A 27,147-nucleotide genomic window follows, 5' to 3' on the forward strand; every position below is an offset into this window, starting at 1 on the left:
TGCATTCAGCGTTGGGGAATTACGAGCAAAGCTGTTCAGAGCATTCACATCCGAGTCTTGTGTGAACAGAAGTTTTCCTGTCTCCTGGGTCCATCCGGAGGAGTGGAATTGCTGGGTCATTCTGCATGTTTTCCTTCATAAGCAACTGTGCTCTGAGGCGGGTGTACCATTTTACACTCCATTTCGTGCAGTCTGGGAGTTCTATGGCCCGTGTTTTTATTTTAGGTGAGATGGCAAGCGGCGGGGGGTGGGGGGTGGGTTGGTTGCCATACAGGAAGTGGCCTTGGAGGCCAGAATGGGGGCCCACCGAGATAATCCAAGATCGTTCTCCCCATCTCAAGGTCAGCCGATTAGCAACCTTAATTCCATCTGCAACCTCACTTTCCCTTTGCCACGTTAGGTAGCGTATCCCCAGGTTCCAGGATTAGGATGTGGACACCATTAAGGGTGCATTATTATTGAGAAAATTCACTGAGTTGTGCATCTATGTTGTGGGCCCTTTCTCTGTGCAGATTAAAATGTCTGCCTTGGGGCTTCCCTGGTGGCGCAGTGGTTGAGAATCTGCCTGCTAATGCAGGGGACACGGGTTCGAGCCCTGGTCTGGGAGGATCCCACATGCCGCGGAGCAACTGGGCCCGTGAGCCACAACTACTGAGCCTGCGCGTCTGGAGCTTGTGCTCCGCAACGTGAGAGGCCGCGACAGTGAGGGGCCCGCGCACGGCGATGAAGAGTGGCCCCCGCTTGCCACAACTAGAGAAAGCCCTCGCACAGAAACGAAGACCCAACACAGCAAAAATAAATTAATTAATTAATAAACTCCTATCCCTCAAAAAAAAAAAAATGTTTGCCTTGAAAAAGTCTATGATTCTGCTAAAATATGACACAAATGAACTCATCTATGAAACAGACTCACAGACATTGAGAACAGGCTTGTGGTTGCCAAGGGGAGGCGGGGTGGGGAAGGGATGGAGTGGGAGTTTGGGGTTAGCAGATACAAACTATTACATATAGGATGGATAAACAACAAGGTGCTACTGTATAGCACAGGGGACTATATTCAATGTCCTGTGATAAACCATAATGGAAGAGAATATGAAAAAGAATGTGTGGGTATATATATATAACTGGATCACTTTGCTGTACAGCAGAAATTGACACAACATTGTAAAGCAACTATACTTCAATAAAATACGTAAAAAAAAAAAGGTCGATGATTCTGATTTCAATTCCGACAGGTGGGTTTTTTCCCCACATCACCTCTGACACCAGTTGTGTATCCTACAATTCAACTCAACTCTGACACCATCTACCTGGAGATACACCGGTTGAGGGCTCAGTCGCACAAGGCTGTACCCATCCCACTTCAGACGCCAAGCTTCTGACCAACTGGCCATAGATGGAGGTCCCCCCGAGCCCTCCTTGGTTTGATTAATTTTCTACAGCAGCTCACAGGACACAAACAGTTTACTTCCTAGATGACCGATTTATTATATAAGGATATATAACTCAGGAATAGTCAGATGGAAAGAATCATAGGGCAAGGTATGGGGAAGGGGGCGGAGCTCCCACGCCCTCCCCAGATGCACCAGTCCCTGCACGTCTCCACAAATCTCGCGTTCATCAACCTGGAAGCTTTCCGAACCCCCATCCTTAAGGGTTTTTATGGTGGCTTCATTGCATAGTCGCAGTAATTAAATCCTTGGCCACTGGAGGTCCAGGGGTGGGAATGAAAGTTCCAACCCCTTCATCAAGAGGTTGGTTCCCCTGGCAACCAGTCCCATCCTTAGGTGACCTGAGTGGGGGGCTTTCCAATAGTCGCCTCATTAACATAACAAAAGGCACCTTTATTCCTCTTATCACTTAGGAAATTCTCAGGGTTTTAAAAGCTCTGTGCCAGGAACCGAGGAAGGCCAAATATCTACTTCTCACTATAAATCACAATATCACCAGTCAAATACAGAAAAAGAAACATTCTCAAGAGTCTGAGGAACTGGGTGAACCAGGATGGTGAATGGATTTGGGGGCAGGAGGTGGGTTTGGTGTTGGACAAGACAAGTGGGGGGGATGTGTCAATGAAAAAATATTGCCTGCTGTATCAGTAAGCAAAGGATGTTGCAGCCAAAAGGCACATTACAGCTGCTGTCCCCCTTCCCCCCACGGTGAGTCCTGAGGGAACTCAGGATGGAAGCAGGATGCCTGCCATCTAGCTACACCCACCCACGACAGTGCACCCCGAGGAGACTCAGGATGAGAAAGCACAGATTACTGGCCCAGACAGCTGAGGTGCATATCAAGGAAATGAATTCAGTAAGCCCAGATTCTTGCATCTTCCCATACAGAGAAAAGCCCAGAATTCCTTAACTTGAGCTATCTGGTTTTCTTTTAATTAACAGTAATCTTCTGATGTTCTGACTACCTGGTCTTTGTTGCAAAAACCCCTGTATATATCCGGGCTCCTCCCTTACCTCTTTGGAGCAGTTCCCTAGAGCTACTGAGTGGCCTTCTTCAGGGCTATAGTCCCCAGTAAAGACCCAACAAAACGTAAACTCACAGCGCTCCTGTTGTGCATTTTTCTTTAAGACAGGTGTGTGGGGACTTCCCTGGTGGTCCAGTGGTAAAGAATCCGCCTTCCAATGCAGGGGATGCGGGTTTGATCCCTGGTCAGGGAACTAAGATTCCCACACGCCACGGGGCAACTAAGCCCGTGTGCCACAACTACTGAGCTTGGGCGCCTCAACGAGAGAGCCCACAAGCCGCAAACTACAAAGCCCACGCGCTCTGGAGCCCACACGCCACAACTAGAGAGAAGCGCACACGCCGCAAGAGCCCTTGGGCCGCAATGAAAAGATCCCGCGTGCCTCAACGAAGATCCTGTGTGTCGCAACTAAGACCTGACACAGCCAAAAAAAATAAAGAAAAAAAAAGAAGATTATATCATCTGCAAATAGATAGTTTAAAAAAATGTTAAAAAAAAAAAAAAAAGACAGGCGTGTGACAGTAGCTAGTTTAGACCCACAAGGCTCAGGAGGCCCGGACAGAATAGACAGTTGGACAGGTGGATGGGGGAACTTCTGCCCAGGTGGTTGATCGCTCTAAAAAGAGATAAATTAGGAGTTTGGGATTAACATATACACACTACCATGTATAAAATGATAAACAACAAGGACCTACTGTATAGCACAGGGAACTATACTCAGTATCTTGTAATAACCTATAATGGAAAAGAATCTGAAAAAATATATATATATATACACACACACACACGCACACACAAACACACACATAACTGAATCACTGTGCTGTACACCTGAAACTGACACAACATCGTAAATTGACTATATTTCAATTTTTTAAAAATGGTTTAAAAAAAAAAGAAACCAACTTCACTAACAGGCAAATTTCGCTTGATCCCATGCACCCACTGGGGCATAACTGCACACACCCAGCCCGTAATTCCTGGCCTCACTCTCTACAGCCTCCTAGCAGGAGCCACACCCACCACAGGGCATCTATAGCCTTCTCCTGAGGGGCCCTCCCACCCATCTGAAGACCCCCAGCCAGCTAGAGATATAAGTGGGCAGTGCAGATGCCCAGTGCAGATATAAGTGGGCTGGACATCCTGGGAAGGCCCCCAGCCAGCTAGAGCTGGAGCCAGAACCCAGGGGTCCAAGCCCCCAGCCCCATGTTCTTCCCCCCACCCAAGATCGGGTCCACCACAGCCATGGTGCTAGCATGTCATGATGAGCTTTGGGGACAAGTGAGAACACACAAGAGCGATGGCATCTCGTAATCCCAGGCCTCTGCCCATGTCCCCAGCCTCAAAGCCCACTATTCACTGTTTGACACACTGATACAATCAAACACACTGTATGATTTCACACACCCCAGCCTTTACAAATACTGTCCTCTGCCTAGAATGCCCATCTAATATTTATTGTCCCATGCTGGGTGCTGAGGACATAAAATGGTGGGGAAAGCTTGCAAGGTCTCAGCCCTCATGTCTGTCTGGCAAACTCCTATGCATCCTTCAAAACCCAATTCAGTTGCCACTTCCTCCTGGAGGCACCTCCCGATTGCCCCTACTTCAGATCCAGTTAAAGCACCCTCTGCCAGCTCTGCCTCATTCACTGTGACATTGGAAGCTGGCCAGGCAGTCTTTTTGGTGGGGGGGAGGGTGGAAAAGGAAGGAAGCATGACCATCCTCAAACCCCAGTCCCCTCAGCTGAAGCAGGCATCGTCCTTTCTGATCCTCAAGTCAGAAGGGCAAAACAGAAATGCACTTTCCAAACCTGCGAGCCTTCCAAGGGGGCTTCAGACTGACACAACCTAACTGCAGAGGTCTTGGCCTTGGACCTCCTACCCTTTCTGTAACCTGTGTCTGTCTGTTTGCCCACCCCCTTTACCCTCTTGATAAAGAAGAGACTCTGAGGCTTGAGAAGTCACCCATTTCCTTGCATTGTGGTCGCGCAGGCCAGTGAGCCTGCATGTGGAACACATGGGCAGTGTCTGGCACACAGAAGGGGCTCAGGTACGGCTGTAACCAGGCATCCATGACCAGCAAGGTTCAAACTTCTCTTCCACTCCTGCCCCTGACAGATGCCCTCCTCCCGACGGGCAGGCAGAAACGAGGGTCAGGGAGGCACTCCTCCTCAACTTTCGTTTTTCCTCTTTTGGACCCCGGCTCCTCTGCTCATTCCCTGTGACACTCTGCCTCCTTGGGCCTCAGCTGCCCCATCTGAAAAATGGGTACAGCCAGATCTTCTGCTTTACTGCACCGTCGTGGGGGCTCAGGAAGCTAAGCAGTTTGTAAATGCTCCACGCTGCTGTTGCAGTGGCTTTGATTCCTGCAATTTACCCATCATTGACCTTGTCATTGACCTTGCCACTCAGTGTTTCAGTTCCCTCATCTGTAAAATGGGAATAACAATGCCCCCTGCCTCCACACGGAAGGGATTGGGAATAATGCCTGGGGTGGAGCGAGCACTAAGTACAACACAGTTACTATGAGCAGTAGAGAGGAGGGGGCCATGGGGAGCAGTCTGGAAAGGAGGGTGCTGGTCTGCGCAGGTTCCCAGTGGTTCTTCCCGGACACACACCCCACCGCCCCTCCCCCAACGCCCACCCCGGCCTCTGCAGCCTTTCCTTAAAGCTGTAGCGAATGAATGAGCCCGCGCTGGCTCACCCAGGGCTGCTGAGGAGTCACTTGGAGAATCGCCAAATGGGTGGCCGGTCTAGCCTAACCAGCCTGAGACTTCGTCCTCCTCACCGCACCCTGCCCCCTCTCCCCAGCCGGGTCTCCCAGCCCCGCTGCTTCTTAAAGGCACTTTGGTCCCACTCCCAGCCCTGCCCCTGCCACCTGGGAGCCAGACTCTGATAATCCTTCTTAGTGGCTAAAAATATCCCCAGATTGGGGAAGAGAGAGAGAGCGCGAGAGAGCAGGGCTTTGTGCTGACACGTGGAGGGGGCAATGAGCACAGGATCCCTGTCGCTCCCCTGGACCCCCAAAGGCCCCAGCACTGCCCAGCACAGCAGGGCTGTGCACAAAGGTTGGTTTTATTTTAAATCTAGCTGGGAGTGTAGGACTTGCCCGGGGTTGTGAAAGAAGGAAATCAATTCATACGCCAGATGTCTGGGTTGCCCAGGGAAGAACAGACACACACATGCACACTCACCCGGCCCCTGCAGCCTCGCCTGCTGCCCGGGGTCACCTGACTCCTTCGGCTGGAGGCCCAGGCAGGGAACACATGATGGACTAAGTGGGGGTTATTTGTAGATAACCACAGCCGCCCCTGCACTGGGCCCTGGCTCCTCCACTCTGGCCTCTCTGAGCAGGGTCCCTGCGGGGTGCTAATGACCAGAGATGCAGCCAGTCCAGGAGAAACCACCTTCAAGGACCCTAAGGAGGGCCCCAAGTCCAGGGCTCTGCCTCCACTCGGCCCCTCATATTTAGACACACTCCTGCCCTCCACACTCTGGCCCTGTTAGTATCCCCGCCCCACCCCCACCTCCCCCACACTAGCTCAATTTACTGTAATGGCTGCTTGGTGGGATTCCAATTCATCAAGCTCATTCCTGCTTCAGGGCCTTTGCATGTGCTGTCCTCCCACACAACCTCTGTCTCATCATTCACATCTCAGTTCAGAATTACCTCCTCAGGAAGCCTTCTCAGATCACTACCAAAGAAGCCACCATATTATACCATCTTCTTACCCTATTTCGTTGCTTCAGCCCCCTCCCCCCACTTGATCTGTTTTCTTATTCACTTGTTTGTCTGCCTCATCCCAAGACATAAGCCTCAGGAAGGCAAGAATGTTGTTTAGTCACTGCTGTATCCTCAGGGCCCAGGACGATGGTAAGTACCAACTAAATGTTTGCTAAGTGGATGAAAAAGCAGGTAGAACAGACACATGGCCAGGTGGGTGGATGGGAGGACTCTGGCTCAGGTGGTCAAACTTTCTAGGAAAAGAAACCACCTGCTTTATTGGGCAAGGTTAGCTTGATCCCCATGGTGTAGGTCCACTGCCTCCTTGTTTCAGAAGTGGGAAGCCAGAGGCTCAAAGCAAGGAGCAGCTGGACGCAGGTCACGCAGCCAACAAGGGAGTGAGTCGGAGCTAGAAGCTCTCCAGGATGGGGAGGGAGTTGCTCTGCCCACCAGTGAGCTCAGGGCTCACAGGCCTGTCTCTGCCTATCAAGGTTTCCCAGGGAACAAGGTCCTACACCACCACCACCCCTAAGCTGTCCCCGAGCCTTTTCAGGGCCCCAGAAGCTCACATAGGATTGAACTTTGCTTTCTTAACATCTATACCACCCCCCAACCCTGTCCCGGGCAGACTAAGGGGTCTGGGTGAGCCAGGCCATGTCCCCCAGAATCCGCAGCCCACTGGCCACCCCTCCTCACCACAGCCTACACCGCCACCCCTTGGTGATGCAGCCCCCTACTGCCCCCCAGTAAAGCAACCAACAGTGGGGCCACGAGGGTTGCTTTGCAGCTGCCTGGGGGCTGACAGTGGGGTCCCCGACCTCCTGGAATCTGCTCCCTCCCTCCTATAACTCCTGCACTACCCCACACCCAGGTGCTAGGGTTCCCAAGAGCATCTCCCAGCAGTCCAGGCCTTTACATAGGTGGTGCCTTTTTCCGGAAGTGCCCACACCCCCTTCACTGGGCCAGTTAAGACCTGGGTCAGATTCAATTCGCTCCTTAAGAGGCCTTTTCTACCCCTCCCACCCTAAGGAAGCAGAGCTCCCTCCCTAGCCCTGCCCCACCCCACCCTAGGTCTTTCTTCAAAGCTTCTGTTCAGCCCTGGCTGGCCCCAGGGAGCTTAGAGAGCTGAGTCTCTCCCACTACCAGACAGGGAGGGTCAGACCAGGAAGAGATCTCTGGGGTCCCCAGCATCACCTAGTGTGCGTGTGTGTTGGGGGTTCGGTCAGGGAGGTTTCAAGAAGGACTGAGGGAGGAGAGGGGAGCAGGTCTCTGGAAGTTTGAGGAGGGAAATGAGCAGGCCCAGCCCCAGAGGCAAGCGGGGGTGAGGCAGCAGGATCTGATAGGTTACCTGCACAGGACTGGGAGGGATAAAGTGTACAGATGGGAGTGTAAGGGGAGCTTGGGCTATTACAGTTGAAAAAAAAAAAGAACAAAAACAAAACCAACACGACTTTATTGAACGACATGCAGAAACCATGCATGTCTAAAGTGTGTGATTCAATGCATTTGACATATGTACCTACTGGTGGAAATCATCACCTCAATCAAGATAATGAACATATATATCCATCACTCCCCCATATTTCCTTATGTCCCTTTGGAGTTCCCCCCTCTCTCCCTTCCAGTGAGAGCTGGAAGCAACCTGGATGTCCAATGCTGGGGAGCAGAAACCTCAGGATTCCATACTATGAAATATTACATAAGTGTTTAAAAGAAGGAGAAGATAGGGCTTCCCTGGTGGCGCAGTGGTTGAGAGTCCACCTGTCGATGCAGGGGACGCGGGTTCGTGCCCCGGTCCGGGAAGATCCCACATGCTGCGGAGCGGCTGGGCCCGTGAGCCATGGCCGCTGAGCCTGCGCGTCCGGAGCCTGTGCTCCGCAACGGGAGAGGCCACGACAGTGAGAGGCCCGCATACCGCAAAAAAAAAAAAAAGGAGAAGATACAATACAGATAAATCTGGAGGACATGATGCTCAGTGAAATAAACCAGTCTCAAAAAGATACTGTCTGATTCCACTTATAGGAGGTCCCTAGAGGAGTCAAATTTATAGAGACAGGAAGTAGAATGATGGGTGCCAGAGGCTGGGGGAGGGGGTGAGGAGTTAAGTGTTTAATGGGGAGAGAGTTTCTGTTTGGGGAATATGAAAAAGTCGTGGAGATTGGTTACACCACAATGTGAATATACTTAACAATACTGAACTGTGCACTTAAAAATGGTCCAGATGATAAACTTTTTGTTATATGTGTTTTACCACAATTAAAAATTTTTTTCAATTAAGAAAATATCAAGTTGGGACGAGGGGAGGAGGAAAAGCTCTATGTTCACGGACTTGGGAGGATCACTGAGTGGAAAAAAATGAAAGCAAAATGCAGACAGACACTAATGGCCTCATATGTAACTCATGTAAATGGAAAACCACCAGAAGAGTTCTGTCTTTGGTAATAGCGGAGTTAGCTGCATCAGAACCGCCCTCTCAGAGATAACAATGATAAACTCCGGACTACATACTAAAAAACTACCTGAAAGCTCTGGTGCTGTCATATGGTATCCATTAGCCACATGTGGCCATTTAAAGTTCAATTAATTAAAATTAAATACGATTTAAAATTCTGTTCTTCAGTTGTATCAGCAACATTTCTACACTCAATAGTCACGTGTGGCTTGTGGCTACCATATTGGGTGCTATTGGTGTCGATATGGAACATTTCCATCATTGCAGAAAATTCTACTGGGCAGTACTGCTCTAGAGAGTGACCAAAGATAGGTAGAAGTTGGAGGGGAGTCTATACCTGGCATAAGGGAACAGCACGGGACGAGTTTCCCATTTTTCACTGTTATTTACCGGAAATAGAAACTAGATTGAAAAATGAGAAGACAGAGCCCAAAGAGACCACAACAGTTCAACAATGGAGTAGAACATGCAGGAAAGGAAAAAGCCAAAAAAAGAAAAAAAAAAAAGAGTCCAAATTCTATCCAAAAATGCTGTGCAAGTCTCTTGCTAACCCTTAAACCATGTGCAAGGCAGACTCCCACCAGCCCGGCTAAAGCTAAAAGTAAGGTAACACCTGCCTCTCACCACAGGAAAACAGACTTTGGAACTTGAGTCCAGACAGTTTAATTGCCTATGAAAAAAAAAGAATCAATGTTCCTCAGAGGAGCACAACAGAATCCAGAGTGTCTACAATTTATCTTTCACAATGTCCAGCATACAATCCAATCCAAAATGACTTGACATGTGAAGAAACAGGAACACATGACCCATACTCAAGAAAGAAGGAGATTAATGGGGACTGACCTTGAGGTGACCCAGATGTTGGAATGAGCAGATAAGGACTTTGAAGCAGCTATTATAAATATACTCAAGGGGGCTTCCCTGGTGGTGCAGTGGTTGAGAGTCCGCCTGCCGATGCAGGGGACACGGGTTCATGCCCCGGTCCGGGAAGATCCCACATGCCACGGAGCGGCTGGGCCCGTGAGCCATGGCCGCTGAGCCTGCGCGTCCGGAGCCTGTGCTCCGCAACGGGAGAGGCCACAACAGTGAGGGACCCGCGTACCGCAAAAAAAAAAAAAAAAAAAAAAGCAGAAATTATAAAAATGCACCCAATGGGGATTCTAAAACTGAAAAATACAATATTTGAAGTAAAAAATTCACCGTGGACTCAGCCATGAAAAAGAATGAAATTTTGCCATTTGCAACAACATGGATGGACTTGGAGGGTATTGTGCTTAGTGAAGTAAGTCACACAAAGACAAATGCTCTATGATATCACTTATATGTAAAACCTAAAAAACAAAATAAGCTAGTGAATATAACACAAAAGAAACAGACTCACAGATACCAGTGGGGAGAGGGAAGGGGGGAGGGGCAAGACAGGGGTAGGGGATTAATAGGTACAAACTACTATATATAAAATAAATAAGCTACAAGGATATATTGTACAACACAGGGAACATAGCCAGTATTTTATAATAAGAATAAATGGAGTATAACCTTTAAAAGTTGTGAATCACTATGTTGTACACCTTAAATATACAATATTGTACATCAACTATACCTTAAGAACTATATAAATAAAATGCAATATACATGGGGCAAGGGCAAACAAAGAAGGAAGCATTATTTATCCAGAGAAAAAGGAAAAAAAATTGTTTCCCACTGTGGGGTTGATAGTTGATTGGAGATTGTAGAAGACAGCTAACTAGTTTGGAGAGAGATAAAAGAAAATACCAAACAGAAGAGAGAAGAAAAAGGGGCTCAGAGGGGGCACTTCCGGCTGGCAAGCAGCCCCCCATTCCCGGTTCACCATTTATGAAACTAATTCCCAGTCAAGGTCAGCCCCCAAGATGCTGCTGCTACCCACCTTCCAGGGTGGAGGGAACTGTGGGCTCCAGGTTGCACTCTGACGGCATCCCACCTCTGCCCAAACTGGTCTAACACCTGCCCTACTTCCACCAGTTGGCTGCTGGGCCCCTCTGCTGCCCCCAGATGACAGCATTCATGGAGGCGGTCTCAGGTAGAATGAAGTAGGAGCAAAAGCCAAACTGCTTCCTGGGACAGCAGGCCTTGTTCACACCCATAGCAGCGACTGCTCCACGCACCGGTGTTGGTACCACCCCAGGTGTTGCCAAAGACGCTAGCTCCAGGAAGGCCCCGCGCCAACTGCCCCAAGCGCCCACCTCCCTGCGCTCCAGGGGAGATGCGGTTACTGTCCCCATGGCACGGATGGACTGACTTATCATCCCAGGGTCACACGGTTGGTAAACGGCCAGGCTGCACGTGAACTTAGCTCAATACCAGCCAGCGTTCTAGATGAACACGGGCTCACGGAACCTCAGCCCAGCAGCGGCAGCCTACGCATTCTTGGAAAACGGGACCTGCTGCCTTTATGCCTGTGATTCTCCCCATCTCTGCTTCGCTACTTTGGACTTTGCCTGGGTCGCCGGTGACCGCCCCCTGGCCCAGGCCAATCCCAGCGGTCAACTCTCTGTCCGTGGATTCCTGACCTCCTAGTAGTATGTCTGCCCCCCTGTCTGGCTCTCCTAACAACCGTGGCAGCCTGCCTAACCTAATGCAAGATGTTTTTCTTCTCCTTTGGCCCTAAATGATGCCAGTCCTGTACCCTCTCATACCAGCTTTTCTCCCTGGGAAATCTCACCCACCCGGAAGCCACAATCGGTGTGCCTGTGCTCTGGTTTTCCAGATTCCTGCAGCTGCCAGGTTTCTCCCCCGATGCCAAACCGGCTAACCCAACACCGCCTGGCTACGCTTCGCCCAGATGTATCACACTGAAGTTATCCTCCACCCTGAGCACGCTTCTTGGCTAAGATCCCACCATGCACCCAGTCTTCGGGGACAGGAATCTGGGAGTCATCCCAATCCCTCCTCACCACCCCCCATCACCCTGGACACTCAGCTACTCACCAGGTCCCACAATTGCATCCATCTCCCCCATAACAATCAAGCGAGTCCCCCCTTCTCTGCTCGATTCCCGCCGAGGAGGCCCCGTCTCTCATCTCAATCGTTGTGGCCACCTCTGCCCTGGTCTCTCTGCCTCCGGGTTTTGCCCAGGCTGCCTCCCTCCATCCACATCTCCTTCCCCGAAAGAGAAAGCCAGCGTTGGAGAGGGCGCAGAGAAAAGGGAACCCTCCTACGCTGTCGGTGGGCATGTGAATTGGTGCAGCCACTATGGAGGCCAGGTAGGGAGGTTCCTCAAAAAACTAAACATAGAGCTGCCATATGACCCAGCAATCCCACTCCTGGGCATTTATCTGGACAAAACTCTAATTCAAAAAGATACATGCACCCCTATGTTCATAGCAGCACTATTCACAATAGCCAAGACATGGAAGCAACCTAAGTGTCCATCGACAGATGAGTGGATAAAGAAGATGCCGTACATATATACAATGGAATATTACTCAGCCATAAAAAAGAATGAAACACTGCCATTTGCAGCAACGTGGATGGCCCTTAGATTATCACACTAAGTGAAGTCAGACAAAGACAAATATTTTATGATATCACTTATGTGTGGAATCTAAAAAAAATGATACAGATGAAACTTATTTACAAAACAGAAACAGACACACGCATAGAAAACAAATTTAGTTACCAAAGGGGGAAGGGGTGGGGGGGGTATAAATCAGGAGTTTGAACTTAGCAGATACAAACTACTATATATAGATAAACAACAAAGACCTACTGTATAGCACAGGAAACTATATTCAATATCTTGCAATAAACTATAATGGAAAAAAAAAAGAGAAAGAGAAAGCCAGCTTCTCAGCATCACGTGCAGACAGTGGCCATAAAACAAACACGAGGAAAAGAAGATGACATTCGGTCCTGGCTGGTACTGAACTCTGGTGAGCCTGCCAGCCCAGGTCTGAGCCCTCCTTGTTCAAGGGAAAGTTGACAAGTGCCTGTCACCTGAGCCTTAAAGACACAGGGGCAGCAATGGGAGCCTTGGGCCTCGATGTCCACAGAAGGGGGTGATTCTCCTGTGAACAACCCCGGCACGTGGGCTGTCCTTGGGATTTCAGATTAGCGAAGTTCTGCCCCCAAGAGGTCACCAGTGGCTGGCGTCTGAGAGGTGATGGGGGCTGGGAAGCACGGCTGGGTAGGGGTGTCTTCAGGGGGTGGGGCTAGAGCATGTTGGGGTGGGCAGCCTGATCTGGGAACTACTGGCTTGGGCAGGAATTTGGGGACACACAGCCCAGGGGTGGGACAGGACCAGAAGATCTTTTTGGGCAAATTCTGCATGGGGGACTCGGAGAAGGCATCATTTTAGAAGGAAGAGTGGTGAGGATGGATGGGGAGAGGGCGTGGCCTCAAGAGCTGGGAGCCCCAGTACCCCCTGACTTGACATACAGCTGAACAGGGGCCTGCAGACCTGTCAGGGTCCCAGAGGACAGAGGCTAACCGTGAACTTCAGAGTAAGCCAGCCTGGGAGGATCTGCTCCTGGCGGGTGGCCTCAGGCTAGCAGCGCCTTCACTGAAGGATTCATCACCCCAGTGCCTGCCTGCCCACCTAGGTAGGGTGGGGAGCCAAGCAGGGCACGTGTGAGATGGCTCATCAGGGGTGGCGCAGGGAAAGGTTCCCAGGGGGAGTCTGTCCGTGGGCCCTTTAAGAACCAGGGGTGTTAAAAAAAAAAAAAAGAACCAGGGGTGTTTGTGTAACTGGAGACTAAGCACTTCCTCTTTCCCATCCATCACTCTCTCAGCAACCCCACAGAGGCTCACTCTACAGGCCTGTCCCTCCCCAGCCCTGGAGAGGGGGCCCACATGGGGGGCACCCCTCCGTCTGCGCCTGGCACTCATCACCAAGGTCTTTGTGATCTGGCCCTGCCCACGCCCCCTCTACCCTGCTGACCTCCTGCAGCTACCAGACTCCCTGGTTCTCAGCCTAGTGTCCATGGCCTGATTCCCAGGGTCTGTTCACATCTCAGAAACATCGCTGTAATGCAGTACCCAGATGCCTAATTTTTTCTTTTTCTTTTTTTTGGCCATGCTGCTCAGCTTGCAGGATCGAAGTTCCCCGACCAGGGATCGAACCCAGGCCCTCGGGAGTGAAAGTGTGGAGTCCCAACCACCGGACCGGCAGGGAACTGCCAATGCAATAGCTTTTGTCTAGGCTGTTTCCTCCACCTGGATCACTATTCACCTTCCCCTAACCTTTCAAGTAAGCAGCTTGCCTGTCACTGCTTCCAGGAAGTCTTCCAGGACTGCCAGGCTGGGTCAGAGAGCCTGTGGTCCCTCTGTTTGGCCCAGGTTATTCTGCATTGTAACTGCCCAGGGATGTGTCTGTCTCCCCAGTGGAGAGAGGGATCTGGAGGGGAGGCAATCAACAAATTCCACTTCCTGTGGGTGTCCACCACCAGCTCCAACTCAAGTCTCGAGCTCAAAAATTACCTCCTCAGAGCAGCCAAGTTAAATCAGCATGGGTAAGGCAGTGGAGAATGTCTAGGCAAAATACAAACAAATGCTGGTAACATTTACAAAGGGGAGTGATCAGAGAATATTTCAGTAATCAGAGAGAGAGAGCTAGCCTCTGTTTCTCTGTAAAGAACTACTCTGAATGAAAGCCATGGCTGCAGTGATGGTTTCTAAATATTCCGTGACCAATCTCTAGGTAATGTATGAGCAAGCCTTGTATGCAAATGCCTCATGTCCTTTTTATTTTTTTTATACATTTATTTATTTTATTTATTTGCTTTTGGCTGCATTGGGTCTTCGTTGCTGCTCGCGGTCTTTCTCTAGCTGCAGCGAGCGGGGGCTGCTCTTTGTTGCGGTGCGCGGGCTTCTCGTTGCGGTGGCTTCTCTTGTTGTGGAGCATGGGCTCTAGGTGCGTGGGCTTCAGTAGTTGTGGCTCGCAGGCTCTGTAGTTGTGCTCATGGGCTCTAGAGCGCAGGCTCAGTAGTTGTGGCGCACGGGCTTAGTTGCTCCGCGGCATGTGGGATCTTCCCGGACCAGGGCTCGAACCCATGTCCCCTGCACTGGCCACCACTGTGCCACCAAGGAAGCCGTCTCGTGTCCTTTTTAGACTTCCCAAGGTCCGAAGTCATGACTTTTCAGCGAATTCCAAAATTTCAGTTGGTTCATCTCAGAGTCCTGGCTGAATGCTGTCATAGGTTGAAACAGGTTGAAACAGGCAAGCACCTGCAGCCTATTTGGCTAGCAGAAGTCACCGCAAGCATCTGCCTAATTCTTTCAACTCAAGCACCGAGACTTTCATGCTGTACCCCTGGAAAAGATCCTGAAAATCCTTAACCCTCAGAGTCAACTTCACCGAAGCCAGGACCCACAACTCAGGTTTGCTCCCTGGGCTCTTCATACAGGCTCTGAGGTCAAATAAATGCATCCTATTCCATAAACTGCAACATGTCTATAGAGTCACGTGAATTTGGTTGTATAAAAAAGGCGACCATTTCAGAATTCAGAGTCACTACTTTGCCAGTGAGAAGAACAACGTTAGAGGAAGCAGACACCTGAGAGACAGCCTGATACCTCCTCCAAGAACTGCCTTAAAATCTGTGGCCCAGGGACTTGCTTGGTGGTGCAGTGGTTAAGAATCTGCCTGCCCATGCAGTGGACATGGGTTCGAGCCCTGGTCCGGGAAGATCCCACATGCCACGGAGCAACTAAGCCCGCGAGCCACAACTACTGAGCCCGTGTGCCACAGCTACTGAAGCCCGTGCGCTTAGAGCCCGTGCTCCACAACAAGAGAAGCCACCGCAAGAAGAAGCCCACGCACGGCAACAAAGAGTAGCCCCCGCTCGCCGCAACTAGAGAAAGCCTGCGCGCAGCAACAAAGACCCAAGCAACCAAAAATAAATAAATAAATTTATTTATTTAAAAAAAAAAGAGAGATGAGGGAGGAGGCCGTGCGGACAGAGCATTCTAAGAAGCGGGAACAGCCTGTGCAAAGGCCCTGAGGCAGGACCAAGCCTGGTTGATTCAAGGCATAGAAGACGAGGCCCCTGGGGCTGGAACAGAGCGGGGAGTGAAGAGAGGTGAGGGCAGGGAGGTGACAACCTTATATTTAGACCTGCCCTAGCCAACGGCTCAGATGGAGAAATGACACCCAGAGGCTGACGTTTCCAGAGCTCGTCTTGCTTGCTCTCCCCTCCTGTCACTGCCCTTGTCCCCTGCCATCTCCCGATAGGTTAGCCTTGATCCAGCTGTGGCCCCATCACTCCTGCCAGGATCACGGTCAAAGCTGAGCCAAGAGGACTTCCCTGGCAAGTCCAGTGGTTAAGACTCGGCGCTCCCAAAGCAGCGGGCACGGGTTCGATCCCTGGTTGGGGAACTAAGATCCCGCATGCCGTGGGCAGTGCAGCCTAAAAAAAAAAAAAATGCTGAGCCAGGGCCAAAGGGAGGTGCCCTTAGGTGCACCCATCCCCAATTTGGAGGGGGTCGGGGAACGGTCCAGGCCACAGCGTCTGGGCTCCACAGAACCACTGACCTATGTGCCGGCACCCAAGTGTCCGAATTCCCTCTGTAAAGCCTTTGAAACTGGAGGGGTTTGGTGCATACCTGGATGAGGGGGGGTGGGTGGGAAGGGTGAGCAGGCCCAGGTGACCAGGTCCTTGTCCATGGGGGTGGGGGGTGGGATGAGGAGGGATGCTGAGTCTTTTCTCCTACACCTGGAAGGGGAGTGACAGCAGGCTGGTGGAGGGGGCCATCCTCAAAACACACCTGCTCTGGTTTCTGCTGCTCATCTTCAAGGCCCAGCCAGGCCCCTGCCTACCATCTCCGGTCACCTCCCTGAGAACATCCTGCCCCAACACCCAGCTCTGGGCTCTGCACCTCCTCCGCCTCCCTGGCCCCCTTCTCTGTCTCCATCAGCACCCTCTCCCTGGCTACTTCCTTCCATTCCCTCCAGCCCCTCCAGGGATTCTCCCAGGTCAGCTGAGCCCCCCGCCACGTGCAGGAGGAAGGGGAGAAGCTTTGCCCACCAGGAAAGGGCTGGCCTCCTCTTCCTTCCTCCTGCCAGCCTCCTCCGCCTTCAGGGTGCACTGACCACTCCACACAGGGGACAACACACCAAAGCAACACCCCTGCAAACCGCACAGCAGTGGGACCCAACAACCTTGCACCCCTCAAGCAAGGGCCCAACCAGGGTCTGCAATTGTTGGATTGAGGGGCCCTGAGGACCCTCAGTCTCTTCATCTGCCCCTCTCCTCACTCTCCCCATGGCTCACTCTGCTCCAGCCACAGTGGCCTCTCGGCTATACCTCCAACATACCAGGCCAGGTCGTGCCTCAGGACCTTTGCACATGATAGTCCCTCTGCCTGAAATGCTCTTCCTCCAGATGTCCACCTGGCTGGCTCCTTCTCATCCTTCAGGTTTCTTCCCTCTCCCGGCTGCCCCCCTCCCAGAACGTCAGCTCCATCCATGAGGTGTGGGTGGGGGGGGCGGCAGGGAAGCTTCATTTTGTTCACTGCTAGTTCCCAGTGCCTCCCAGCACAGGTGCTTCAGAAGTACGTGCCGAATGAATCAATGACAGGGTGGGAGGGAGCTGGGGCCAAGCACAGGGTAGTGGGGGGGATCCTCAGGGGGTCGCTGGCAGGGGCCTGACCCCTCCTTGGATACAGTCATGGGGCCCTGAAGCAAAATATGGTTTGGGGAGCCTAGGAGGAAGCGGGGAGAGAGGTGAGATCCTGCTGGTTCAGTGTGGAGAACTGGTGCGACAGGATCATATTAACAAAGGTACAAAGGCCAGATTGACGGAGGAGAAAGGCCTCCTCTGTGTCAATCTGGTCAGAGCCAGGCTGGGTCTGAGGGGCCGATTCACGGATAGCAAAAAGAAGCCCAGTCTGAATGGCTTGGGCATTGGGGAAGGAACGGCAACCAAATAAGGGAGTAAGACCCCTGCCATGGGGAGAAATTATTCAAGCAGGGGATTCAGAGACTGATCTCATCTTCCACTTTGAAGCCCTTGCTCCCTTGGCTTCTGGTTTGCCACCCACTCCTGGTTTCTTTCCTTCCACCCTCTCTCCAATCCATCCCACCAGGGCGGGGATGTCTCCCAAGCTCTAGCCCCCCCGCCCCCCGCAACCTGGTCTCCACCTGGGTGTCTAGCGGCATCACAATTTCCAGATGCTGGGAAATAGACTGCTGACTTGCGCCTGAACCTGCTTAGCCATCAGTGGCTATTCCATCCCCACCCCATCCTCAACTTCAAGTCTATCCAGGATGCACCCACTTCTCTCATCCACACCTCCACCTGGTCCAGCCTCGTCAGGGTCTGGACCAGTGCAGTCACTCCCATGCCGAGTTCCTGGCTCCTGCCTGCAGCTCCTCCCATGCATGCTGTGGTGCTTCCCCTCCACATCTTTGTTCACTGGTCTCTCTGCCCATGAACTCTTAAAAATCCTTAGTAACCTGGCAGATGGTCACCTCCTACAAGAAGGCTTCCCCCACCCTTCCAGAGGCTGAATCAGGTCACTTCTCGGGGCTCCCCTTGCTTCCACCCGGGCATCCCCTCTGCTTTCACAGGTGCTTATTACCAGCCGGACACCTCTCAGGTGATGACTGCTATTATTCCCATGTTATAGGTAAAGAAATTGAACCAGGAGGTGAAGTCACTAGCCTGAGAGCACTACATTCAAACCGGCAGGACAAGGTCAGAGGCAGCTTCCAGACAGCCGGAAAGGGGAAACCCTGTGGTACCCAGATAAGAGAGGAGCGTGCCGCCTGGTGCCTGCTTTGCTGTGGGCATCCCAGGGGTGGTGGGAGGAGTGAGCCCTAGCCAGCTCCCCACGGCCAGCTACACTCATCCCAGCGGCTCCTGTGCCCAGTGACCACGTCACACCAGGCGCTCGGCCAACTGAACACTTTACACGCCTAACTCACTCAGTCTGCAGACTGTGGGTTCTGGAGGTGGACGCCCTTATGCCTTCCTCCCATTTCTCAGAGCAGGAAATGGAGGCTCACCGGGCCCAGAACTCCTACCAGTGCTGCAGCCCTCCTCCATCCCCCGAGGCATAAGGCTGGCCCTGGGATTGCCCAAGCCCTTTCCTATTTCATAGCCGAGACTTCCATTGATCAGAACAACACTCCCAGATACAGGTACTATTGACCCATTTTATAGATGGGAAAACTGAAGTCCAGAAAACTTTCTCTGGGGCCCCAAGGCCAATTCAATGACCAAGGCTCCCAGCTGGGAGTAGGTGAGCTGGGAGGGCAGGCAAGGAAGGTCCCAACTGCCTCCTCCCTGCAGCCTGGCTGGGCCTACAGGGACCCAGCTGTGCTGAGTGAGGCTCTGGGCACTCCCACCACTGTCAAGTTTATTCACAGCAGCTCCTTCTGGAAGGGGGCTGAGTTGAGGCTAGGGACTTGGGGTGGGGTCGGGGGGCTTCAAAGACAACCCTACCCTCCAGAATTTCTATTTCAGGTGGCCCCATACAACAGATCCAGGTTGCCCCCTTGCACTCAGTCACGTTGGACTTGGCCTGGGTTCAGAGTCAGGTCCTCAGGCACCTTCCCCCTCAGGTGGTATCTCACAGGTTTTGGAAATCGGACTCAGTCACAACAGCTTCACACCCTCAGATGTGTTTCTCCCTCAGTTTTCCTATCCTTCCACACTCCCAGCTGCCGGTGCCAGAAATCTCTTCCATGCACTTTCCTTCCTGCCCCACTTCTGAGCAGGCAGGGAATACAGGCAGTGTTCTCCTGACAAAAAGAACCCAAATTCACCCACTTTCCATCCCCCCCTTCCTGTCCGGTCCAAACCAGCAGCCTCCTCCAGGGTTTCCTCCGGTCTCTTTTGGCCACAGCAGCTGCTGGGTCTTCTTAAGACACAAGTGGATCCGGTCACTCACTTTGTTCTAAGCCTACGTGGTCACCACAGACTTGAGAACGGAATCCACATCCGCCTCTTATCTTCGTGGCCCCGGGGGCCAACCTCCTCTCACCTCGGATCCCCAGCAAACTGCACTTCAGCCACGCTGGCCTCTTTTCCGCTCAGCAAGCACACCAGTCTGGGCCCTGCCTCAGAACCTTTTGCTGTTTTCTGGGCCTAAAAACCCCTCGCTGGCTGGTCCCCTCAGGCCCGGATGACACCTTCTCCGAGAATGCCTCCCTGACCCTAACCCATCTCCCAGATGTGTTGTCTTCCCCGCACTTAGCACGGCTGGAATGATCTGTGTCTGTTTCCGCGGGTCCCAGCCGTCTACGCGGCCGCGCTGCGGGCTCCGAGGCCACGGCCCCGGCTGCATCCCCAGACCTGGCACGTCGGTGGCACCCCTTAGGTATGGATTCTCTGGTGACGGACCGACACCCCCCGTCGCGGTCCTCGCGTTCACACATCCGGATTCCCCCGCGTCACCGTGCTAGGCTCGTCCCACTCCGGCCCGCCCGTTACGCAGCCCCGTCCTCGGGCGCTCGCGGCGCCCGGGCCCTCGGGGGAGCTGGGCTCTATCGGGGAGGCGGCCCGGGCCTGGGACCAGATGGGAAGCCCCGAGAGGCCGTCCCGGGCGAGTTGATGGGGGACTGCATGCGTCTGGGGGCCGCCGCGGGCGCCATGGCCTTGGAGGCGGGGCCGGAGCTCTCCGCGAGAGTGGCGTTCCGGTCCGCGTTCGGGGCGCAGGGGGTTCGCTTACCTGGGGGCTCAGGCTGCCGGGAGCACCAGGGGCCGGCGGCGGGGCGGGAGAGAGCGCGCCTGGCGCAGATGCAGAGGAGAAGGAGACGCGTACCGCCCACACGACGCAGCCGGACTCTGCTCCGGGCACCGCCTCGGCCGGGGGCGGGGAAGCAGGCTTTAGGGGAGCGCGGGGCGGGATCGGGGGCGGGGCCTGGAGGGCGGGGCCGGGGCGGGGACCGGTTGAGCCCAGCGGGGCGCGGGGTCCTAACGGAGCTCGGCCCCTTCCGTGCGACTAGGCCGCTTCCTGGACCCCCTGCCTGCGCTACAGGGCCCCGCCTCCAGCCCCGCCCGCCCCCACCCCCGCAACCGAGGCGCGCCTTGGGGGAATCCAGCCGCAGGTTTCTTGCCTGTGCTTTATCTCTTGCCTTTGAACCTGGCACCATCCGCTGAGCTCTCTGGAGGAATCCAGCCGCAAGTTTCTTTCCTGTGCTTTATCTCTTGCCTTTGAACCTACCACCATACGCTGAGCGCTCAGTCAGCCCCGGTTTCTCTTCCGTTCGCTGCAGGTCCTCCCCAGCCCCCTCCCGGGTCCCCTCTTCTGGCGCGGCTCTGATCCAACCGCGCATCTGCCAACACACCACGGACGCCCTGATCCGCCCGAGCGCACCGCTGGTCGTTGTGGCGGAGGCCCGGACTCCGCCCCAGGCCTCAGAGGCCACCCCCGGTGCCCCAAGTCTGGGGACCTGTCCCAGCTTTCAGGTCAAGCTGGTCCAATTCGTGGTTCATGGGTCCAACCTCAGAGTTGGGAACCCAAGGAACCACCCTGGGAGTTGGGAGGCGTGGAGGGCAGCTGGGCAAAGGGTGCGGTTCGGTGGGGGGGCAGGGGTCAGGCTGCAGAGCTGGGAAGATAAGGCTGGGAGATAGGCCGGAGTGGGGGGTGGCAAAGCCCCAGGCTCCCTCTGGTCGGGGGGAACAGAAGGTGATTCCAGCGCACAGGGGCGGGGAGTCTGGGCGAGCCATGAACGCAGGACAATCCCCCATCAGGCAGAGGTGGTCTGTGAGCATCTGAGCAGCACCTAAGGGACTCGTGGTCCAGCTGTCGCCAGTTGAAGGGAAGGGGGTTCCAGAGCCGCTGGCCAACCCCACGTCGTCTGGGCACGTGGCTTCACCTTTGGACAATGTCTCTCCCTGAAGCAGACCCAGGGCAAGGTGGGGGAAGCCCGGGCTGTTTTTGGCTAGGCAAGTTGCTTCACATCTTTGAGATTTGATTTCCACACATAGAAAGGGGGAGGGCAGCAGAGACCTCTGCTGCAAGTGTGGATGAAGCTGTCCGTCTTGATCCAGTTTCCCAGTGTTTGCACTTGCTGTTCCCTCTGCTGGGCTATTCCTTCTCTTTTCAAATGTGTGCGTCCTTCTCGCTCAGCTGTCAGCCTGGCCCTCAGAACCCCTCTGTCCACATTCACCCTTTTATTTTCTTCCCGGCCCTCCAAGAGCTCCTTTGCACATAGGGAAAAGGCAGATGATAAAGCCTCTTTTCTCAGCGTTGCGACTAGGACTGTGGTATACGGCGCCTTGCACCTGGGGTTGCTCAGAACGTGGCAGCCATCTGGATTAATAGTGACACCAGAGACATGGTGGAATGGGGTGGTCCAGACCCCAGAGGAGAAGCAGGAGATTCCTGGAGATGTGGAGGGGAGGCCCTCAATAGAGGATTTGGGTGGGCCGGGGTCAGGGAGAGATTTCAGGTGGGAGGTACTGCATGGGCAAAGGTGGGGAGGCTGGAGGAAGGGCTCAGCCTGGCAGGAAGAGATGCAGGCCGAACCTTCTGCAGATGGGCTGCTTCTGGGCTACTCCATGCCCTTCTGGCCCCACCCCCCAGCCCACTCCATCTGTGTGCATGGAGTGTTCAGGGCAGGCTTCCAGGAGGAGATGACATCTGTAACCTGAGAGATGAGTGGGTGGGGGATTTAGCTGAGTTAGGGTCCAACGGTGAGTCATGAGAGGACAGTAGGGCAGGACCAGTCACTAAAGGCCCTCCAGGGTTCTCTGGGGAGAGGCACAATCAGATTTAAAATGAGACGGCAGCAGGAGTGGCTGGGTTGTGGTCTGGGAGTTGCAGACAGGAGTGAAGGGAGGAACTCTGGAGGGATTAAGTGGTAAAATCGCCAGGGTTTGTGGGAATCAGAGGAGCCAGGGCCTGGTTGTGGGGAGTGGGGAGATGGAGCCATTTCTAAGCTGGTGAGTCCAATGTAGGGTGTCTGGGTGGTGGGAAGGGGGACCCTAGGGAGGCGGGGGGAGCCCCTTGCGTCCTCCTCCCCTCCACACCTTCATACCCTCTGTGCTTGAGTGTGGGACAGGAGAGTAGGACTGGGGAGGCTGATAAGCCCTGATCCAGGTAATAAGCTGAGGGCTTCTTTGTCCCTTCTGCACCCCCTAGTCAGATGGCTGGTCCCAAGCATGTTGGCCTTTTCCAGACCCTGGGGCCATCATGGTCAGGACTGGAGGCTGGACCCTGGACCTTGGACGATGGGCCCTGTGCTAGGTGGAATAATGATGCCCACACATCCTAACCCCTGGAACCTGTGAATATGTGACCTTACAAGGCAAAAGGCATTTTGCATGCGTGATTAAGTTAAAGGATCTGGAGATGGGGGGGGGGAATGATCCAATGTCATCACAAGGGTCTTTATAAGAGAGAGGGAGGAGAGTCAGAGAAAGACAGATTGGAAGATGCTATACTGTTGATTTTGAACATGGCTGATGGGACCACGAGCCAATGGATGCAGGCAGCCTCTAGAAACCGGAAAAGTCCAGGAAACAGATTCTCACCAAGAGCTTCCAGAAGGAATCCAGCCCTGCTGACACCTTGATTTTAGCCCAGTGAGACCCATTTTTGTTCTGACCTCCAGAACTATCAGGTAAAATGTGTACTGTTTTAAGCCACCATGTTGTGATGATTTGTTACTGTAGCAATAGGAGACTCAGACAGAGCCCCAACCTCCCATCCAGAGACCTGCTTGCACTGTCAGACCCCCTCCTATCTTGACGCAGTTTCCAAATCAGCATCCTGAGGACCCATCCAGGTCAGACCCACAACCCCTGCTATGTGTCCCCATCACCCACTCCTTGGGACCCTTTGCCCCCTCTAGTGGTCTCAGGGGCCGCTGCTCCCCTGTTCTGGTGGGGTAGGGACTGAAGTCCCAGATGTCTCTCTGTCTGTCACTGCCTCTCCGTGCCCTGGAGTGTCCACCTTTAGTGACTCTCACTCCAGCCCCTCACACTGGGCAGGTGTCTGCTGTCTCAGGCCCGTGGCTGGACAGAGGCCCTCAATTCAGGCAGCTCTGAGCCCACATTTGTGCTGTGTGACCTCGGGTATATGACACAGCCTCTCTGAGCCCCGTGGCATCCTCTTCTATGGAATGGAAGATAACCAGGCCAACTGGGGTAGGGGGATCCTACGGGGACCACTCTCTCCGTATTTCCTCCCATTCCAAATGGCTTGAGTCAGGGCTGGGGGACGGGATGGGATGGGGGAGGATGGGGGACAGGAGAGGCCTTTGCACTGGCTGTTCCCTCTGCTGAAATACTCTTCCTGTGTGTCCATGTGGCCTTTTGGTTCTTAATCAAACCCACCCTGTGCCACCTAGAACACGGCCCGGCCTACAGTGGTGCTTCATAAATGTTCATTAAAGGCAGAGAGGATGGAGGGAGGCAAGGCAAGAAGTGGAGTTTGCCCGAGAAAAGGCTTAGAAAGAGCGCTTGCTGGGTGTGCCTGTCTGGATGTGTCTGTGTGTCTCTATGTCCATCTAAATCTCTGTGTGTTTCTCTGTGTTTTCTTGTGTATCTGGGAGTGTATGTGTATGTCTGTCTCTGTGTGTCTCTGTGTATTTGTCTGGGTGTGTCTCTAGGTGTGTGTGTGTCCATCTGTGTGTCAGTCCGTCTTTGGGGGTGTCTGTGTGTCCATTGTCTGTCTAGGTTTCTGTGGGTGCCTGTGTACATGCATCTGAGCAGGGACAGACCGCAGCCTTAGCTTCCCCTGCCCAGCAGGTGCTGGATCTCACCCTCTTCCCCCCCAGAACAGCGTCCAGCTCCTCTCTAATCCCACTGCTTCCCCTCTACCCCCACCCCAGTGCCCTCCTGACTCCATGCCTGTGTCCTCACCTGCCCAGAGTAGGTGCTCAGAGCACCCAGCTTCCCTCTGCCACCAGTCTAGCCCTCTCTCAGCTCCCGGAGCCCCAGAGGCTATAACCGGGTTTGAGTTCCACGGTCAGGTTGATGCCAGGCGCTGTGCTGAGAGGTTTACAGAAATGAACCTATGCAGCCATGTCTGTGAAGCAAGTGCAGTGAAAATTCCCATTTCACAGATGAGGACTCGAGCCCAGAGGGGTGCAGGAAGCTGCCCTAGGCCACACAGCCACGGGGAGGAGTTGTCTTGGAAGCCAGTTCCTTCAGATCTCTTATTCTCTGTCAGCTTTCTTTCCCTTTGCTGGGTGGGTGGGGGCACAGAGGACCCTCATCTTCCTTCCCTCAGACTCTCCACTCACCCATTCCCCCAGGGCTGGTTCTCTCCTTCCCCCTTCATCTCTGTCCCTGGGGAGGTCAGGGCTGGCCTGGCCCGCCGTCGGTGAGACAAGGGAAAGGACCCCTGTACCTCTTGTGTGTGCAGCACTCACCACTCACGCTTACCTTCCGGCTCACAGGAAGCCCTGGTTCCTGACTCCTGCCCGGTGCTCCGACACCCTGAGAGCATCTGAGAAGCCTGCCATTTCCCCTCATCCTCACCTGCACGCCCGCAAGGTCTGTGCGATTCAGCAGATAAAAACCTCTGAGCCCTGAGGTACTGGGACCAACCACCTGGTGCCTGGACTCAAACCAGGATGGCCCCGAGGAAAACATGGTGGTTGATCATCCTTCTGGGAGGGGAGATGATTTGCCCGCGGTGACGTAGCCAGGATGGGAGCCCTCATGCCGATACCCACCGATCGAAGACACCATCCCCTCTCTTAGATTTGATTAGGAGGAACTCGGGAGTCCTATTTTATTTTATTTCATTTATTTTTTGGCTGCGCCGCTCGGCTTGCGGGGTCCCGAGCAGGGATCGAACTCGGGCCCTGGGCAGTGACAGCCTGGAGCCCTAACCACTGGACCTCCAGGGGATTCCCAGGAGTACTATTTTAAAAGCGTTTTTCAAATAGGAGATGACAATCTCTGATTAGAACGTTTCCGCTTTGGAACAGTAAATATCTACCATTCAAAAGCTGCCCAAGGGGCTTCCCTGGTGGTGCAGTGGTTGAGAGTCCGCCTGCCGATGTAGGGGACACGGGTTCGTGACCCGGTCCGGGAAGATCCCACATGCCGCGGAGCGGCTGAGTCCGCGAGCCATGGCCGCTGAGCCTGCGCGTCCGGAGCCTGTGCTCCGCAACGGAAGAGGCCGCAGCAGTGAGAGGCCCGCGTACCGCAAAAAAAAAAAAAAAAAGCTGCCCAAGGCTTTCCTATAACAGTCAAATTTCTCCCACCATGTTTGTCTCCCAGGCCCCCAGCAGCTCAATTCATAGGTTCAGCTTCCTGAAAGAGTCTCTGTGTAGAAATGAACATCTTCTTTTCTTTTCTTTCTCTATTTTGAAAGAATAACTTGCACCTTATTCATTCTTTTGCATCTTGATATTTTCAAATGGATGTTAAAATAGACGTAACATAAAATGTACGATTTTAACCACGTCGAGTGTCCAGTTCAGTGGCATTAAGCGCATTTACTTTGTTGTACAGCATCCCCACCATCCGTCTCCAGAACTTTTCATCTTCCCAAACTGAAACTCTGTCCCCATTAAACACTCTCCCCATCCCCCTCCCCCAGCCTCTGGCCCCCACCATCTACTTTCTGTCTCCATGGATCTGACTCCTCTAGGGACCTCCTAGAAGTGGAATCAGACAGTATTTGTCCTTTGGTGTCTGGCTTACTTCACTGAGCATCATGTTCTCAAGGTTCATCCGGGCTGTTCCATTGCACGGATGGACCGCATTTTGTTTATCCACTCATCTGTTGATGGACACTGGGGTTGCTTCCACCTTTTGGCTGTTGTAAAGTATGCTGCTATGAACATGGGTGTACAACTATCTCATTGAGTGTCTGCTTTCAATTCCTTTGGGTATAGACCCAGAAGAGGAATTGCTGGGTCACATGGTAACTCTATGTGAACTTTTTTTTTTTTTTTTTTTTTGCACTATGCGGGCCTCTCACTGTTGTGGCCTCTCCCGTTGCGGAGCACAGGCTCCGGATGCGCAGGCTCAGCGGCCATGGCTCACGGGCCCAGCCGCTCCGCGGCATGTGGGATCTTCCCGGACCGGGGCTCGAACCCGTATCCCCTGCATCGGCAGGCGGACTCTCAACCACTGCGCCACCAGGGAAGCCCTATGTGAACTTTTTGAGGCACCTGAATCTTGTTTTTTAATTTAATACTTTTAGGAGTGCTTTGATACCCATACATAAAGAAGTCTCTTTTTTGTTGCTGTTGTTTTTGTTTTTTGGAAAGGGGGAGTGAGTGTTTTGTTTTATTCTTATTACGTAACAGCCTTAGAGATATAATTCACATGCTATCCAATTCCTCAATTTACACTCTTCAAGTCAAGGGTTTTTACTGCAGCCACAGAGCTGGGCAACTCTCACCACGTTTTTTTTTAAGGGAACAAGTCCCCTATCCACGGACAAGAAGTTTGCTTCTAATCTAAGTAACGGTGTAATGAGTAACCTGGTGCAGAGGTGATGTTGAGTCAGGGTGAGTAGATCACCATAAGTTCCTAGGAGTAGAATTGCTAGTCAGGGCGCGTGGGAGGGTAGAATTTTGACAGCTGTTGTAGCA

The 27,147-nt window shown here is 53.2% G+C and overlaps 1 protein-coding gene across 1 annotated transcript in view; it reads right to left on the minus strand.

Annotated features, from left to right (window-relative positions):
• The window catches only part of CERS4 (ceramide synthase 4), a 32,009-nt gene extending 11,544 nt beyond the window's left edge, over nt 1-20,465 (minus strand). The window contains exon 1 of the mRNA XM_079917597.1: nt 20,310-20,465. The gene's annotated coding sequence lies outside the window, so the exon portion shown is untranslated. The remainder of the gene's footprint in view (nt 1-20,309) is intronic.
• Nucleotides 20,466-27,147: the final 6,682 nt, after the last annotated feature.

Source organism: Stenella coeruleoalba, assembly GCF_951394435.1.
Source record: "Stenella coeruleoalba genome assembly, chromosome: 3".
NCBI classification, from domain to species: domain Eukaryota; kingdom Metazoa; phylum Chordata; class Mammalia; order Artiodactyla; family Delphinidae; genus Stenella; species Stenella coeruleoalba.